Source organism: Balaenoptera physalus, assembly GCF_965194825.1.
Source record: "Balaenoptera physalus genome assembly, chromosome: 6".
In the NCBI taxonomy this organism is placed as follows: domain Eukaryota; kingdom Metazoa; phylum Chordata; class Mammalia; order Artiodactyla; family Balaenopteridae; genus Balaenoptera; species Balaenoptera physalus.
Window position 1 is genome coordinate 108,524,814 of NC_138885.1, and position 13,100 is coordinate 108,537,913.

The following is a 13,100-nucleotide window of genomic DNA, read 5'->3' on the forward strand; positions in this document are numbered from 1 at the left end:
ATAAGTTTAATGGTACCCACACCACAAGGCTGCTCAGAGGATTAAGTGAGATACCATAAGTGAAGAAAACTTTGCAAATTCTGAGGAGTTATGTAGAGGTTGGTCATTCAGGAAAGAGCAGAGAAACATGGAGCCTCACACAAAGTTCCCATTTATTTAGTTCAGGGCGCCTGTTGAGCAATGAAGGGTATCCAGGATGATTCAGGAATGATCTGGGCTATGGAATGTTTTCTTCACCGTTTCATTTCCATTCTCTTCTATTAGAACTCCAGTTTGATATGGGTTGGACCCCCTCAATATTCCTTTGCTCCTTGCATCCCTGTTCTGAGTGGATTCCTTGATGCAATTTTCTAATTATAATTTCCTTTCTTTGCTTAGAGTAGCTTCTGTCTTTTTTCCCCCCATCCCCATGCTGTCTAATTTATTTTTCCCATCTACCTACTATTTTTCTTTACTCCCAACATTTGCTTCCATTCCTAGACGTTGCTGATCTCTGCACATTAGGGGCTTACAAACTAAAAGCGTTAAACCAACACAGACACGCAGAAAAAGGATGCTAAAGAAACAACTGTCTACCGATAAAGGAATGAGTTCTGTCAATGAAGAGCAAATATTAACGCAACAGCATTACACAGATTCAATGCGTTACTGAACTGTTGCGAGGGCTATCTAGGAGGGCCTCATTTCTTATGGTGTCTTCTTCTTTGTCTTCAGTACGGATACTGATAACGAGTAGTGACGCTCTGAATCCCAGCTGGAATGAGCAGGATGAGCACACCAGTTGTTTTCTTGAGCATCTGCTTTCTGCATGTCTGTGTCGGTCTAGCTTTTCTGGTTTGTAAGCCCCTAACGTGCAGAGATCAGCAACATCTCTGATCAGGGCTTTGGCATGGGCTTCCTCTTCTGCTAGCCTTGGACTTCTGGTCTGTTGATATCTGTAATTCCGCCAGTGTGGCTGTATTTAGCAAGAGTGCTTACTTGCCTGTTTTTGGACAGCTCTGGATCTCTCCAAATATTGGCTATTTTAACCTTTCTTCTATTAGCCTCATTTTCCCCCTTTCTTCCCAAAGATCAGTGTCAAAAGGAATGAGAAAAGTGCCTGAGGAATGACATACCACTGCAACAGAAACCTTCTAACGCAACTTTCTTGGCTCATTCAAGCATTCTTTATGGAGCACGTGCCCTAGTCTTAATAATTGACTCTTCTATGCCAAGTGCTATCAGTTTGAAGAAAATGAGGCACATCTTTTATTTTTCCAGAACTCACTGTTAAGCATTTCTGAAATTATTGGACTTCCCCATGCCTATCAGATTCCTTTAGGTTTCTGTAATGACAGCTGTGGGGATGGAGCTTAGGCTGTAGACACTGCTATCAAGTATTAAGACAGTCTCCACTGACAGACTGTTTACCCTAGTGGACACAGGTACTTTGATGTTTCTTCTGTGTATCTTTGAGTAGAAGTCAGAAGATCTGGATCTAATATTACTAGCTTTGCCATCGATGCAGGGTGTCCAGGGTCAGCATGACCACTGCATAGCATGATTGCTGGCTTACACTGTATTTGCCAAATAAACAAAGACAGGAAAAAAATAAAAGTAGGACCTCAGGTAATTTAGTCAACTTGTCTAACTTTGAGATTCATCATTTTAAAAATGAGATAACTGCATCAATGTTTTTTTTTAAAGATTCTAAATTAAATTTTCAGATACTGGATGGATATCTTAGGGAAAAAAAAAACAACAAAACAAAAACCCCAACCCAGAGAGGTCAATAAACAACTGCAGCGCTATATGATAGTTAAATGTTATCCAGTGATGATTTCTCAGGAAGTAATTTTTTTCAAGGAATGTACATAAACTGAAGATGATATTTTTTATTAATATTATCACCGTTATTACTGTCACTCTCCTAAGGTGCTTTACTCTGGCAAGCAGTTACAGAATTCACCTGTTTTATGCTTAGGTGTTTTGATCACACTCAGGCACCTTCACCTACGCGACGTTCTGATAATCTGACAGCTCCTCAGCAATCCCTTACCTTAACTCCTCACGTTCATTCTAATTCTTTTCTCTGTAGGGTGAGTTTTTATAAATCTTCCTAGTAATGGATTGCTGAGCCCCTAGCACAAAGGAATTGAACTTATTGTCTACCCTTCCACACCTACGTGCGTTTCCAGCAGACAGCTTGCCATTAGCAAGGTAAACTCACTTTCCAATGTACAATTTGCTAAGTTTTCCCTAGTTACATACTTGCTATCAATTTCCATAGTTTAACTTGTTTTAGAAATTGATTCTGATTTTGAGTTGCCCACTGTGTATTTCTCACCTTAAAACTGATCAGGAACATGTACAATGTTACACATAATGCTGGACTACCCAGGACTCGAACAATTAACTCTGTCTTGATGCTGCTTGATTTGACTCCAATCCCAAAATCCTAATCCTTGGCTACAAGCATTTCCTTAAGAGGCACTCTGCTTTTAGAATCTCTTCTGTAAATGAATTAGACAAGTACTTGGGTTTTCAATTACAGTCTCATAAATCAGGAAAAACCCCTTTTGCTGTATTTTTTTGTACATTAATCACGTGTAGCAGTGCCACCGCCACATCTGTTAGGTTTCTGCAATGTCTGAGGGACTGTGTATAAGGTAGAAAACTCCTGTACAGGACACTCCCCGGTTTCCTGGGAATTCTACTATGCTATGACCCATGGGATAGATGATAAAATGGCTTGTTTTAAAGTCACTGAGAACAGATGGCTCTGGGGACTGAATTTAGTGATTAAAGTGACCAGGGATATAGTACAGGTTGCAAGTGTAGACTATGGTGTTATGTTAGACTTCACAGGTTCAAATTCTTGTCCTTCCTTGGACTAGTCACATGAGCTGGGCAGAATTCCTTATTCTCTCGGAGCCTCGGTGCCCTCATTGTGAAAGAGGATAACCCGCAATGGTTATTGGGGATTAAATGACTAACAGTTGTTGAAGGCTTAGATCAGCTCTCTGCTCAGGGAAAGCGCTCACTGAATAAACATCAAACAAACAAAAAAGCCCATCTGCGCTATTTCTTTTCCCTGATATAAAGGATAAAAATAAAATCCCAAACCACAAGAAAGCAGGATAGTCACTGACTAAATGTTCTTCCTTATTTTTAATAGCCTATTCCCTTGTGAAATTCGAGAGTGGACTTTGGGATGAGAAGGTGGCATCTGCGGGTAGAAAAATGGCTGGCTGAAGAAAGGACTATTAAATATTTTATATGTGGGGTAATTACCCAGAATACAGAAGGCAGTTTTCTGTGGTTGGGAAACTCCCTGCTGCAGTGAGAGAACCTTCTTAATTTTTGTTCTAAATTTTATTGCGTGTGACAGGCTGTGTTCTCTTTAGCGGCCTTCTGAATACTGGATTTGCTCATATAGTTCATGAACTGAGTTATTCCACTTGTCTGTGAGCTCTCATACACTTGGTTCCATGAATACAATTTGATACATTTGGCTAAAAGAAACATTAGTAACGTGATAAGAATTTCATCTTGGCATAGATGTAGCAAGATTGGAAATATGTAGCAAAATACAGCAAGTCTGGCTCACAGGACTGTCTTTGTGTACAGAAAATTAATTTGTTTCTTAAAAATCCAGAGGGCTTGGCATATCCGGGATAGTTTTATTTGTAATGTAGCTTTTAAAATATTCAGTCCTTTACATGCACAGAGTAAAGGAAAAACATGACTTTAACCCTTCTTCAATGCAAATATTTGACAGAGCATTTAAAATTTTATCTCAATATTTTCCCTCCAACTCAATTAAGTTACTAAACTTTCTTTCGTGGAAAAAATCTAAATCACGCTCTACACAGCATCAATTTGACTAATATTTTTTTGTCAGTTCAATTACATATCACATTTCAAAACTCACATGGATTGCTGGCAACCATATCTAGCCAGTTATGGAAAACTCTGGAGAGGCGTACAGACCATTTCTGCTCTCTTTACCAGAATATAATCAGAAAAAGGAACTCTGTAGGAGGAGGTACAGTGGTTCTAAGAAGAAAAAATTTAATTGATATGCAAAGTATCCCCATGTTTGATTTTTGATACTTTAAAGACCATCAGTAAAAAAAATTATTTTATCTGCTTCACTGAATGCTCTGCTGGAAGGGCCGACACTTTGGAAGAAACTTTTCCTGTTGGAGTTGAATCCTTTTCTGGGTAATCTGTGTTTGGTATGTATATATGTGTGTGTTCCAGCTACTACGGCTGTGTAACAGATCACCCTCAGAATGCAGTGGCTTAAAACAACGGTAATAATTCCTTCTCTCTCCAGGTTTCTAAGCATCAGGAATTTGAGAGTGACTGAGCTGGGTGATCCTGGCTCTGGTTCTCTCATGAGGTTGCAGTCAGTTTTTGATCAGGGCTGCAATGATCTTGAAAGCCTGACTGGGGCTGGGGATCTGCTTCCAAGGTAGCTCCCTCCCTTGATTGGCAAGTCAGTCCCTGTCTATGTGGCCTCTCTACATGCTGCTTGAGTACCCTCACAGCACGGCAGATGGCACTGTGCAGAGTGGGTGATCCAGAAGACCAAGGTGAGAGCTTCGCCGCCTTTTGTGGCTTAGCCTTGGAAATCACACACCATCATTTCTGCTCTGGTCTGTGGGTCATGCAGGGCCAGTCCTGGTCCAATGTGGGAAGGGCATGAATTCAGTTGGTGAGCATCACTGGGGGCCATCTTGGAGGCTGGCTACCATGGAGCATATGCTTCCATCACATGTTTTTATCAACATTTGAGAACATGCTTGGTAAAATACCAATTTTCCCATAAACTACTGGACATGATCTACTTAAAAAGAGTAAAATAATTTAAGGTTTAAAAAAAAGAACTCAAACACAGCAAGTTCGGGAACCGTGAATGTGATGTGCTTTTGAACAAAAGAGTGGTTTTAAAGGCACTTCCTTCTTAAAGGGATAAAAGATTTAAAAGCTGTTGTGTATGCAGTCATTTTTTTTTTTAAAGATGCATTTTTAAAATACATTTATTTATTTTATTTATTTATTTTTGGCTGCCCTGGGTCTTCAGGCAAGCAGGGGCTACTCTTCGTTGCGGTGCCCACGGGCTTCTCATTGCTGTGGCTTCTCTCGTTGTGGAGCTCCGGCTCTAGAGCACAGGCTCAGTAGTTGTGGCATATGGGCTTAGTTGCTCCGAGGCATGTGGAATCTTCCCAGACCAGGGCTCGAACCCGTGTCCCCTGCATTTGCAGGCAAATTCTTAACCACTGCACCACTAGGGAAGCCCTGCAATCATTCTTAAGCTTGGAATTATGCCTTTTCTCCTTTGCTTGGCTAGAAGTTATACATGCCTGAGGAGTTTAGCACCTATAATGGTAATTCAAGGAAACAGGTCATTAGATACAGAAAACGTGTATGTGCTATGGTTCAATAATGAACTTATTCACATAGAAGAGAATCTGGGAAATTTGGGATCTGCAATCTAAAAAACTCCTGATGTATGCCTCATTCCATAAAACCTCTCCACCACTGGAAGCCTTAGAAGGAGCACGTTGATGTCTGTAAACGTGGTAGAAAAAGCCCAACTGCCTGCTCCAGAGCATCTGAGATGCACCTGATATATCCTCATGAGAAGCAGCTTCAGAGTTCTGGGGGTGGCTCCACGACATGAAGCACGGCCTGACGCCTCATTAAAGACAGCCTTGGAACAGGAACCCTATGTTCCCTGTGTAGTAGAACACAGGCACAGGCTGGAGAAAGAGGCAACTGCAGAAAGAGATTAATATGGAGAAAGTGATACCCAGCTTCGGGAGTCCGTAGTCTCTTTGACTGGGGCTGCTCGTGGTTGCTGTGTATGACCAAATTTCAATGGTGGTGCTAACCCTCCAGCTCATCAGCATTGAGTGCAAATGCACCTTTGCAGGTTTTCTGTTTCATTGCCTGTTTGGCTTGGTTTTTCTTCTTTATTGAAACTGGCCTCATAGCTAAATTTGAAAAATGGAATGGTGGGTTTGCTCTCTACCTCTAAGAATTTGTCATGAAAAACAACTTTACCAGAAACAAGACAAAGCAAACTGCCAACCCTCACCCTCAATTTTACCTCTGTAATAAGAAACCACAAAGAGATAGGGAGCTATGAGAAACATGGGACAATTCTTTGAGAAGGTTTAATAGTAATTTGTCTTTAAGGTACCAAAAATAACATGTGCAAGTGAGATAATACATATTTTTAATTAGATTTTTTGGGGGGATGGATTCTTCTCCAGGCTCCACTTGCTAGAGGCTTATTTTTATCTGGGTTCTTCCTTTTCTAAAACTGTTGGAGAGAATTATTTTCTCAGGACATCAAATTCTTGGCTCAAGTTGTAACTAGACAGGCTGAAGCAGTTTTTTTTTTTAAAGTATCTTCTTCCTTCTTGTTTCTCATCTTTTATTTCTCAAAATACATGTGCTTTTTATAGATATGGGAGCAATTTTCAGATCAAGCTCTCTGAAAATAGTCTGAATTAGAATATATTAGGGGAAAATCATAATTTACCCACAGAAGCCCATCATGTTTTATTTTATTAAAAGCAGTACACAGAGGCTGCAGACAGGAAAAAAATGAGGTGGAGATTTTCCCCTCAGCTATTATTTAAACCAGAGTGTTTTTTTATAGGAAATGTTTTTAATGTTATATGGACACACTAATTGAAAATAAATTTAAGCACAACTAGTTTCCTTTCTGCTTTGCTTTGCTTTTATTTCTCCTCAAATATCCTCTGGGAGTTAAAGTCCATGGGTCATATTTTACAAGGGTATCCTTTTCCAGCTGTGGAATTAACTCTGTAAGATTCCAAAGAACTTTGCCCCTTGGATCTGTTTCTCTTGTCCATTCCTGTTGACTCTCTTCTGGTTCATGCCCTTCATCCTTTTATTTATATTTATAGTGGTGGCTCAGACTCTTCATGACCAGTTTAGCCTCCACACTGCATGAGATTATTACTTTTCATATAGCAATACTGTGATAGCATCCTATCTGCCCAAAAGTTTGTGAACACTTTCCATTGCTGTTAAGTAAAGTCCAAACCCCTCTAGGTCAGCACTGATGGTATGTCAAAAAGCTGGCACCGTGACACACGCAAATACCGTATAATCCAGCAATTGCCCTCTTGGGCTCTGGTCCCAGAGAATTGAAATTTATGTTCACACAAAGATCCATATACGAATGTTCATAGCTGCTTTATCTGTAATTGCCCCAAACTGGAAACAGCTCCCAGTGTCCTCAACAGGTGAATGGTTAAAGCAACTGTGGTACAACCGTACTATGAACTACTACTAGGCAATGAAAAGGAATAGGCTATGGACCCACGCAACAACTTGGACGTATCTCCAGGGAAATATGCTGAGTGAAAAAAGCCAATCAGCCATTCGCTGAAGGCTGCTCCCGAGGCAGAGTAATTCCTCGGCATTTTTGGTTTGCTGCTCACAAGAGCACAGTGGAGTTTGTTGCCACAGCAAGTCCCCAAGCCAAGAGTTGTAGGTGCCAGCAGTTGGAAGACAGCCTGGCAGACATGAAAACGCATGTGCCAAGGGGAAATGGGTAAGCGCAGAAAGAGCTAACGGCTAAGAGTGAGATAAAGGAAATCTACCAGAAAGTAGAGCAAAAAGACAAGGAGAGAAAGGATAAAAAATCAGAGGACCATTCCAGGGGTCCAACAGCTAAATAACAGGAGTTCCATAAAGAGAAATAAAAACAAAAAAACAGAAGGAATAAATCATACATAATTTTTAAATTAAGTCCAAGAAAGTGATTTCTGCCTCTGATAGGCACACGGTGGCAGCTTAGTTCTGAACTGTCTCCTCCTAGAAAACATGCAAAGCTACAAGAAAAACAGCAGCAACCTGCAAGTCACATTTCCAGTGGATCCGGGAGTCAGAGAAAACTTGCAGACTCCAAATTACAAGCACAGCTCTCCAAGTCAGAACCAGCAGGAAGCCCCAGTAGTTTTATATCAGCCTACTACAGACACAGTGTTATAAAGTATCAGGGAAGATTAATCTGGGAGTCATCTGTGTAGAGGTGGTATTTGAAGGCTCTGGAATAACCACTATGCCAAAGAGAGGAGAAAGGGCTTAGTCAGTGACGTTTAAACGTGCTTACAGATTTACGAAGTAAGTTCTGATATGGGGTGGGACCTGCGGCTCTGCATTTCCAAACAGGCCCCTGGGTGATGCTGAGGCTCGGAGTAACCAGATCCACGGAGCAGACTCTGGGTACCAAGGCTTCAGGGCAGGGCTCTCAGCCTCGGCTGCACTTTCCAGTCCCCCAGGGAGCTTTACAAGCCCCACTGCTCAGGCTTCACCCCAGAGCAGTCCATGGGATCTCTGGGGGCCCAGCTCAACTGCAGCTATAAAGGCAGAATCTGGTGCTCAGCATCGCTAATTATTAGAGAAATGCAAAGCAAAACCACAGTGAGGTATCACCTCACACCTGTCAAGTGGTTATCGTCACAAAGTCTGCAAATAATAAATGCTGGAGAGAGTGTGGAGAAAGGGAACCCTTGTACACTGTTGGTAGGAATGTCAATTGGTGCAGCCATTATGGAAAACAGTATGGAGGTTGCTCAAAAAGCTAAAAATAGAGTTATCATATGATCCAGCAATCCCACTTCTGGCTGTATATCTGGAAAAGATGAACATTCTAAGTTGGAAAGATGCATGCACCCCAATGTTCGCTGCAGCATTATTTACAACAGCCAAGACATGGAACAACCCAAGTGCTCATCAACAGATGACTGGATTACGAAGATGTGGCATATGCATACAATGGAATATTACTCAGCCATAAAAAGAATGAAATGCTGCCATTTGCAACAATGTGGATGGACCTAGAGAATATTATGCTTAGTGAAATAAGTCAGACAGAGAACGACAAATACCGTATGATATCACTTATATGTGGAATCTAAAAAATAACACAAATGAATATATGTGCAAAACAGAAACAGACTCACAAATACAGAAAACAAACTTGTGGTTACCAGTGGGGAGAGGGAAGGGGAGAGGAACAAATTAGGTGTATGGGATTAACAGATACAAACTACTACATATTAAACAGATGAGCAACAAGAATATACTGTATAGCACAGGGAATTATACCCATTATCTTGTAATAATCTATAATGGAGTATAATCTGAAAAATACTGAATCACTATGCTGTACACCTGAGACTAACACAATATTGTAAATCAACTGTACTTTGGTAAAAATAAAATGATGCTTTCCGGGAAGGCGGGGGAGCAGATGAAGGCAGAATCTGGGAATCAGGTTGTAGACTAGATGCCTTTGGGGCCATACAGATGCCTTAAAGAGGGAGGCAAGCCAGCCGCAGTGGAGGAGAGCTGGCAGCCCACACACAGTGGCCACATGTAAATATGGGCCCCGTTGCTACCAGATACTCAGTTTGTCAAGAGGGCCAGGCACTCGGATGGTTGATGGGAAAACAATGAAATTTTACATGTTGCCACCTAATCCAGATTTCCCTGAAACACAAGAGTGGGGAAGCACTGGGCAGGTTGGAAGACCTGTTGGTGGGATTTAGTTTGGCCTGGTGGCAACCTCTGATCAAGACTGGCACTCGGAAGTGTGCAGGGAGGGGCTTCCCTGGTGGCGCAGTGGTTAAGAATCTGCCTGCCAGTGCAGGGGACACGGGTTCGAGCCCTGGTCTGGGAAGATCCCACATGCCGCGGAGCGACTAGGCCCGTGAGCCACAACTACTGAGCCTGCGCATCTGGAGCCTGTCCTCCGCAACGGGAGAGGCCACGACGGTGAGAGGCCCGCGCACCACGATGAAGAGTGGCCTCCGTTCCCCACAACTGGAGAAAGCCCTTGCACAGAAACGAAGACCCAACACAGCCAAAAATAAATATAAATTAAAAAAAAAAAAAAAAAAGTGTGCAGGGAGGGGAGGGAGGGGTTTCCTCATCCCCGTGACTGAGGTTTGGTAGGTTCACTGGATGGAGTCTACGGACGCCAAACACCTGCAGTGCTGGCATAGCTCTGCACAACGAAGACTTGTCCTGATACAATGGCAAAGGTCCCACTAGAGAGGCGGGGCACTTCAGGACTTGAGGAGGACAGCATGAGAAACTAGGTAATCCAGAAAGCTTCTCCATCTTATTTCCGGGATACAATTATCTACAGACAGCTATCTATCTATCTATCCATCCATCCATTCATCTGCTATCTATTTATCAATATACACACATAAAACTTTTTTTTTCTGGTCAAGAATTATTGAGGCAATGGTAAAATGTGTACTGTCAATGGCCTTATTGATTTTTATTCAATAGGACATTTTATTACACATTTAAATTTATGTATTCAGATTAACCCATGAAAAGCTTCATGAGCACCTCCACCCAGGCAGCTTGCTTCTCTACCTTCACGACAATATTCCTTTATCCATTCATAAACCCATACACCACACTCTTGAGTACATTCCCATGGAAGTTGCCAGCACAGTGGCCCTTAAATCATCACAACTTTCTACTTTTCTCTCTCATTCATATGATTTTCTAATCCTCTATTAATGTTTAAAAAAATGCCCAGTGATATACAATGAAAATAATTATTTTTCTAAACCTGCCTAGGTAACCTGACCATATGTTAGGTGAGGTTTTACAGACTTGTACTGTAAAGATATAAATTTATATTACACAGAAGAAATACAGGAGAAAAAATGCTGATTAAAAGGCATCATACTGAATAGTGACAATGTGCACTGAGGAAGAAAAATGGAAGTAAGATTGAATTGTAAGTATGAGGTTCTAGAATGGGAGATTCTGAATGCCAACTGGCCACTCATTTCCAGAATGGAATGCATAGTAGCACCGTACTTACTCAAGTTTGATTTAAGTCTTTACATGTTCACTGTTTTGTGATCAGAAATATAAAGAAGAATCCACAATGCACTGTATACAAGGGCTGTCCCTGATCACTGTCTGAAATCATCTTATTTGCTTCTATCTCAGCCCTCCAGTACCTAAACTCTGTGAGGGCAAGACCTAATGGGTCTTGTTGAGCAATTAGAGTAGGAGCTGGCAGTTAGCAGGCTGTTTTAGTTTGCTAGGGCCACTGCACAGAATATCACTGACCGGGGGGCTTAAACAACAGAAGTGTATGGTGTTGCAGTTCTGGAGACTGGAAGTCTGAGATCAAGGTGCCGGCAGGGCCAAGCTCCTTCTGCAGGTACTTGGGAAGGGTCCGTTCCAGGCCTCTCTCCTAGCACCTGGTAGTTCTCTGCCTTGTGGCAGCAGAACTCCAATCTTCGCAAGGAGTTCTCTCTACGTGTGTCTCCAAACTTCCCTTTTTAAAAGGACATCAGTCATACTGAATTAGTCCCCTCCCCTGCCCCACACTACAGTATGGCCTCATCCTAACTTAACTAATTACTTCTGAAATAGACTATTTCCAAATAAGGTCACATTCTGAGGTCCTGGGGGTTCGGATTTCAACATATGACCTTTAGGGAGACACAATTCAACCCATAACGTAAGCACACATTACATACATAGTGAATAAATGAATAATGAAACAGGGAAAGAGCCTGCCTGGGCACCATTCTACTCCCTAGTGACCAGGTCACTGCACATATCTGATGACATCTACTCCACGAGCTAGAATTCTGTAAAATATCTGACAATAGTATTTTATCTTGATTCTTTATAAACACAGGATAGTGATTCCTTGAGTGACATGGATTGTGACACTGTATGAATTGCATATAGTTTAATAACAGTTAAAGTGTATAAAGAATTTTAGGAAGGATATCCAGTTAAACCTACAGAATGGCTTCTGGTGTGACCTGTTGGCCTGAGCTGAACCTTTAAGTTTGGACCCTGGGAACACCGCAGCCCAAGGTCTGAAAACCCACTACTCTAAAGTGGAAGTTCGGCAAACAGTCCCCTGTCCCACATGTGCTCCTCAGCTTCAGATACGCAGACTTTCCTCTCATTTGGCTTCTAGCATCACCCTAGGTATCTGTTGTCTTCTGACCTGTTTTGTCTTCTTATTCATCCTATACTTGACCAACCCTGACTGGTCACTTACTTGTATCACAGGAGACAAACTCATTGCAGAAATTCTTAGACATTTTACACGTAATCTCTCAAAGGTTACAACTTTAACAGAGAGGAACTTTCTGTCACATATGGAAACGTCAACACCTGCATGTCTACTGTGCGAGCTGCTTTTGTTCCTAACTGCTATTGCATAGATCTGTGCTGGACCTTCTGGGGTTGCAGAAAAATAAGCACCATGAGGGGAAGAAGCCAGATCTGATTTTTTTCATTTGCAACTGTATTTCCAGTTTGTGAACAGCACCTGGCATATATTTGTTTTCTTACTGAGATTCCCTTCCTGCTGGGAACCTAAGTGCTAATTGCTTGGCCTTCAGCAGAATGACTGAAACTAACTAACATGGGGCCCCTGTGGAAGGCATTTTATGTACTTCTGTACTTTAGGCTGCGGCCTGCAAGCTGCTGGGAAGGTGTTCTTCCATTATTTAAAATACTTTTTCCTATATGTTGTTTTCTCTGTCAATAAACACCCTCACTTTCAAGACAACCACGTATCTACTGAGAGTCAGCTTGACATTTGGGTAAGACTTTCTTTAAACCATTTCAAATATGGGTTCCTCCCACGTGAAACTGATACTAAAAAATCAGTGGCCAGCCACTTGGCCAGGGAGTGGAAGAAACAGAACTCAAAGCAAGCTTTCTGACGCTAAGCTCAGTGTTCTTCCCAGGAAAACGTCCAAATGACTCTCTTACTTAAGAGACAAAAAAGGGAAAGAGGAACACACAGCTTTTATAATTCGTAGATCTAAAACTGGGAGCGACACGTGCCAGTCACCTCATTCTATAGGTGGGGAAACTGAGGCCCCAACATTCCCCCAAAGGGTCACAATATAGTAATGGAAAAAGAGTGTCTAGAACACAACAACTAATAGAAATATAATGCTAGCCTCAGACGCCAGCCATATTTGTAACTGAAAATCTTCTCACAGTGCCATTAGAAAAAGTAATAAGAAACAGATGAAATTAATTTTAATAAT